This window comes from Gossypium arboreum, chromosome 9, assembly GCF_025698485.1.
Source record: "Gossypium arboreum isolate Shixiya-1 chromosome 9, ASM2569848v2, whole genome shotgun sequence".
Lineage (NCBI taxonomy): Eukaryota > Viridiplantae > Streptophyta > Magnoliopsida > Malvales > Malvaceae > Gossypium > Gossypium arboreum.
The window spans coordinates 60,038,514-60,045,040 of NC_069078.1; the positions used below are offsets into that span (position 1 = coordinate 60,038,514).

At 39.5% G+C, this 6,527-nt stretch overlaps 1 non-coding gene across 1 annotated transcript; it reads left to right on the plus strand.

The window, feature by feature from the left end:
* Window positions 1–6,054: 6,054 nt before the first annotated feature.
* On the plus strand, window positions 6,055–6,161 carry LOC128281042 (small nucleolar RNA R71). The gene has a single exon (XR_008271259.1). It is a non-coding gene; the product is annotated as a small nucleolar RNA R71 (small nucleolar RNA).
* The last annotated feature ends 366 nt before the right edge of the window (window positions 6,162–6,527 follow it).

Sequence of the window (6,527 nt, forward strand, 5' to 3'; positions counted from 1 at the left end):
AATAATGTTACAAATTATTCAACGGAAAATCATACAGCGAGAATTCAACTATAGGGGCTTTAAAAACCTCAAACAATCTAAATCGAATACTTTGATAATAAAATTACAGGTAATCTCCTTCATTCAAGTAATTAAATTTAGTCCTAAATATACAAGAGATGACATCCTCACTAAAGATTCACTCAAATCACTCAAAGTGTTTAAGGTTCAAGATTAAGCACTCGATTGTCTAACATGAAAAGTTATTACCATAGGCTTGCATGAAAATCAAATCTCTACCACTTGTAAATGATATGATACACTAATCAAAAGGTCTTTGCATGGTTGTAATGGGGTTTAGGTTACAAGTATGGATACAAGCTGAAGAGACAAGGGTTAGAATCGAGATAATTTCAATATGTTACCCCACTATCAAAAACTTAATTACTGAACCACAAACAAATATCTAGAACTATTTTACATGAATTCATGAAAACTTTAGCTTGCTGAGAATTACAATAATAATATTGAGTTTTTTTTTTAAGAACAAATCAAGTTAATATAATATAGAAATCATACTTCATGATTCAGTAACAAAAAATGGTGAACATAGTGAGGTAACAGTATTAAATTTAATCTCGATAAAAAAAAGTAAATTAAGTAAGAGGATTTCAAAAATAATAGGTTAATGGGTTAATGATCAAGGTTAATCAATAAAAAAAATTAGTAGGCTCAAAGGGAGTTCACTAAGGGTTTAATTATGTGGGAAGGCTTTTTATGGAGTAAATGGGTTGAATCCTAAGTGCCTTTATCATCTCAGTGTATCAAATCATACATGTGATCTCGACATGTATAATCGAAGTAAATTCTAGAAGAACAGTTCAATGTTGACACACTCAAACCATAAAAGAAGTGAACAAGAAAGAAAGCTACATGCTCACCAAAAATTTGGGTTTTTGATGTCATTCCTGTATACTTAAGATTTCAATATAATACTTCAATTTAGGAAAATAGTCTAAAAATTTTAGTTCTCAAAATATCAACTATCATGCTCGATTCTCTAATGTCCTATAATCAAATAATCATGCATAATTCCCATAGTCTAATTCATGACATATCAACAATAATTATAGATCAATCAGAATTCATTCTATCAATATTATGAGAAAATCACTTAAGCACAAGACCAAATTCAGGGATTTGAGAATAATGCAAAAAGTTAGGTTTCATGTTCACCCCCCCACACTTAAGATGTACATTGCCCTCAATGTACAAAGATAGATTATTCAAAATAAAGAAAATCATAAGAGGAAAGGAGGTGAAACTCCTTGTTATATGGATGCAGAGCTTGATTCTGAGGCTGGAGTGTTTGGGGAAAGTAATAGCTGCCATTGTTCTTGGCTAGATGAAGAAATTGGGTCGTTGAACATGACACTCGTGAGGTATTGTTTCCCATTTGTTTCCTCATTCCGTAAAATATTCCTAGCAGCTTTGCTTGGAAGTCTGTAGAATCATGAAAAGCTTATTAAGAGTTGGTGTAGAAGAGAGCGTAGTGGGATTACTTGTTAAAAATACCAGAAAATGAAAAAAAATTACTAATATAGATATGTCTTTCAAATTAAGATAATAAAATTGAAATGAAAATAAAAATAAAAAAAATAAAAATAAAAATAAAATAAAAATAAAAATAAAAATAAAAATAAAATAAAATAAAATAAAAAGAATAAAAAGATAGGAGGATTCAATGATCCTCGTCAGTGGGGCCCTCAAGTGGTGGCGCTGGGGTGGCGATGTGAAAGTGCTGGCACAGTTGCTGCATCATGGCCTGCATATCGTCCATCTGTTGGTCCTGTCGCCGATCTCACTCGTGAATCATCTCGAACTGTGTAGTGCAACACTGCTCGAAGTGGGCGAGTAGGTTGGAAAGGTGTGCCAATGAAGCAGCCGCATGAACTGGTCGTTCCCTAGGTGGCGCGGTGGAAGGCTCCTCATGCTGTGGGGGAACATCATCAGGAATGTCCTCAAGATCCTCCTCGTCAATGGCATGAGAGAGACGGTACTGAGGAGGATCGGTCCCACGTTGGCGCTCGATCATCCTCATGTGTAACATAGTCGTGATGCCCTATAGGGACATCTGACTTATCAGTGTACTGATGACTGGGCCACGGTGTTGAGGAGACCGAAGTGTCTGGCAAGGCACGTCACGTAGGGGCTGATGGAGATCACTCCCTTCCTATGCCGCTCGGTCTAATTGCGAATGGCGAAAGTAATGAAGCATGCCAAGTTAGTCACGTGTGTATTTGCCATGCACCATAAATAGTAGGCGTCGTGGGTGTTGACGATGCCGGTGCTCTCTCTCCTCCCGATCAATGTGTGTGCCAATATGGCATGGAGATAGCGTAAGGAAGGAGTGAGAGCTGAGGCTTTCGAGCGGCTGGGGTCGTAGGTGGAAAAGAGTGCTGCCAAAGCTTTCCAGCACAATGAGGGAGAAATGTGGATATTTCGTGGTAGTGCATTCATGTCTTCCTCCTCCATAAACTCATTGGTGTAGAGTCTCAGAGCGACTCCAAACTCTGGGACACTCATTGTGCGAACTAGACCCCCTAATCGGAAGTGAATGGTGCCTGGGTCATCATTGTTCATTATCACCACCTGTAAATGAAAAGTAAAGCATAATTCTAAAGTTAGCTCTAAATAAGTGGGCTCGATAATAGCGAAGAACCGTTCCCATGGGTCTGTGGACAGGAGGGCGCGGATGGCATCAGCTAGCTGAACTTGCTCGACGACAGCCCAGTCAATGCAGCGACCTGTAGTGAGGGTTCGTGCGCGTAGTATCTGAAATAGATCCTCCTGCGAAGCTTGCAGAAATTTAAGGAACGGGTGTCGAACTTCGGCTGTAGCACGTACTGAGGAAGAACCCGGTCCCCTACATCTCTTTGAGGATGGGACCGCGACCTTCTTACCTCTCGATGACGACATAATGTTCCTAAAAATACATGAGCATTGATAGAATCCAAGATACATCAGTAGTTAAGCAAAAGGCCTAAAACTAGTATATACTATTTAGTAGCTTAAACAATTCAAATATAGAAAATTCTAAAGCAAATTCCTAACTTATCTAAAACATATTTGTAATAGTAACAATATCTATGTAAAGCATGTAGAATACTAATGTAGCAATACAAATTGTTAAAATAAGGTTGAGAAAGTGAACCAAAGGCTACTGTAGGGCGGTGCACGGGCGTGTTGGTGGCGAGCATGGGCGTGTGACACGGGGATATAGCCGTGTGGAGGAAAAATAGAGGGTATAGAGGGGAGAAAGTAGGGATTAATGCAAGGGGAGTGGATTTGAGGGTGGTTTGGGGGTTGGAGAAGTGAGAATTTGGGGAATGGTGGCCGGAATAGGGATTAGAGAATGGAAAAGGGTAGATTTCGGCTAGGGTTTTGAAAAGGGGAATGAGATGAACAGTGGTTTGCTTATATAGAGGAGGTTCACACGGCCTAGGGCCATGCCCGTGTACTTTGAGGGTGAGCCTGTGTTTTTCAAATTTTACGAATTAGGTCGTGCCTGGCTACTATCCCACGCCCATGTGTTAAACACGGCCATGTCGCACGGCCGTGCCTAGCTTTGTTTGCTTCTCCCATGCCCGTGTGTTATGGTAGCACGCCCGTGTATTGTCGTACACGGCTGAACGGCACGGGCGTGTCTCACGCCCATGTCGAAGAAACAGAATCGAGCCTTGTCCCTGACACGCTCGTAGTTTTCCATTCCTACGCCCGTGGTCTCCTATCAAGTTCACCCACGGCCATATCGTACGGTCGTGGGGATTTATCGCACCCCGTATTTTGAGGAAATCATGTCCCGCTTCAACACGGCTTTATCGCACGGCCGTGTCTCTTCCCCTGTTTGGCCATGGCTTTAGGCACGCCCGTGTGCCTGGCTGTATGTGCTGAAAAACTTTGCAATTCAAAGATTAAGTTAATGATTCAAAGTGTTAGAAATTAAAAATAAAGAAATCAAAATATGTTAGTGCTCGAGTTGCCTCCCGAGAAGCGCTTATTTATAGTCTAAGCTCGACTTACCTCTCTGTTAAATTATCATGGTGGTTTGAGGAGTTCATACTCCTTATTCTTGCTGTCAATCTTAAAATAAGGTTTTAATCGGGTGTTGTTTACCTTAAAAGTGCCGAACTTGGGATGACTCACCTCCATTGTACAAAATGGAAAAATACTGAGTACCGTAAGAGGAATTTCCTCATTTGGTATAGTAGTGACAATGTGGGGATCTGCGGCATCTAGTAAGACTTTATCGCCAACCTTGAGTTGATTAGGAGAGGTATCAGGCTTATTTTGGCGTAGTTTTGGTTTATCATGTGTTCTCAGTTTGTGTGCTCGCCATTCATCTAGCTCCTCTATTTGAAGCCTTCGTTCATCATGGGTGTCTTTGTTTGCTACTTGATAATAGTGCATTGTCTCCGTTGTCTTAATTCGACGAGGTTCCTGCAAGAACGATTGAATATTAGTTTTGTCATCGACAAGTTTCATAGCATTATCTTGAGTCTTAGAGGTTTTGACTGAGTCGAGTGCTTGGAGTGTTACTGCGTCGTCTCCTACACGAAGAGTTAGCTCTCCTATGCCTACATTAATAATGGTTCTAGTAGTTACTAAAAAGGGTCGTCCTAAAATTAAAGGTACCTCGTTATCCTCATCCATATCTAAGACGACAAAGTCTACTAGGTAAATAAATTTATCAATTTTAACGAGAACATCTTCAATAATACCTTTAGGAAATCTAACTATTTTGTCAGCCAATTGTATGCTTATCCTCGTCTGTTTAGGTTTACCGAGACCTAGTCGTTTAAACATTTTATACGGCATAACATTTATACTTTCCCCTAGATCAGCTAAAGCATTATTCACAGATAAAATACCAATTAAGCAAGGAATTGTAAAACTCCTTGGATCTTTCAATTTGTTAGGTAGCTTATTATTTAGAATAGCTGAGCAGACTGCATTGAGTTCCACGTGCGATGTAGCGTCTAATTTTCTTTTATTGCTCAGAAGTTACTTTAAGAATTTTGCTGAGTTGGGCATCTGCGATAGAACTTCAATAAAGGGTAAGTTAATATGTAATTTCTTTAAGAGTTTGACAAACTTACCGAATTGTTCTTTTGTTCTGTCTTTCGTCATCGCTTTAGGATATGGCACACGAGGTTCATAATTCGTACTTACCTGTTTAGGATTATTATCGTTTACCTCTTCTCGACCTTTGTTCATTGCGTTGTCTTGCTGTAATTCTGGCTCTGGTGCAATGAATCCTTCTTTATTTTGAGCACTAATTCCATTGAGGTGTTCCCTCGGATTAGGTTCAGTATTACTTGGTAAGCTACCTTGTGGTCGTTCGGAGATTAGTTTGGATAGTTGGCCTATCTGAGTTTTGAGTCCTTGGATCAATACTTATTGATTCTTAAGTGCTGTCTCGGTATTTTAGAAACTGGTTTCTGACACCAAGATGAATTTAGAAAGCATCTCTTCAAGGTTTGGTTTCTTCTCTTATTGATAAGGTGGCTGTTGAAAACCCTGAGGATTTTGTGGCTTTATATTCTCTTGACCACCTCAGGAGAAATTTGGGTGGTTCCTTCAACCTGCATTATAAGTATTACTGTATGAGTTATTTTGAGATCAGAAGTTATTGTTACCCATATATTTGACTTGTTCTTCTTCAGTTGTAGGATTAAAGGATTGGTATTCTGTATGCACACCTCCCCCACTTGAGTCACACCTCATTACTGGATGTACCTACTTAGAACCAAGTAAACCGTCAATTTTTTATTTAGAAGTTCTACCTAATTAGAGAGCATGGTGACTGAATTGATGTTATAAATGCCGGTTATTTTCGTTGGCTTTGTCCTCATAACTTGCCGCTGATAGTTATTCAGTGACATCTCCTTTATAAATTCATAGGCATCTTCCGGTGTTTTATTGTTGATGGTTCCGCCAGCAGCTGCGTCAACCATTTGTCGAGTCGAGGGATTTAGGCCATTGTGGAATGTTTGTATTTGAAGCCAAAGCGGTAACCCATGGTGAGGGCACCTTCTCAGTTAGTCCTTGTATCTCTCCCATGCATCGTAAAGTGTTTCTAAATCCATCTGCACAAAAGAAGAGATATCATTACGTAATTTAACCGTTTTAGCCAGCGGAAAATATTTTAGTAAAAATTTATCGGTCATTTGTTCCCAAGTAGTGATAGACCCTCGTGGTAACGAGTTCAACCACTGTTTAGCTTTGTTTCTCAGTGAAAAGGGAAACAACCGAAGACATATGGCATCATCAGAAACGCCATTGATTTTAAATGTATCGCAAAGTTCCAGAAAGTTCGCTAAGTGAGCGTTCGGATCTTCATCCTGTAAACCATCAAACTGAACAAACTACTGTATCATCTGAATAGTGTTAGGTTTTAATTCAAAAGTATTTGCAGCTACAGCAGGTCTAACTATGCTAGATTCAGTTCCTGTTAAAAAAGATTTAGCATAATCATACATAGTACG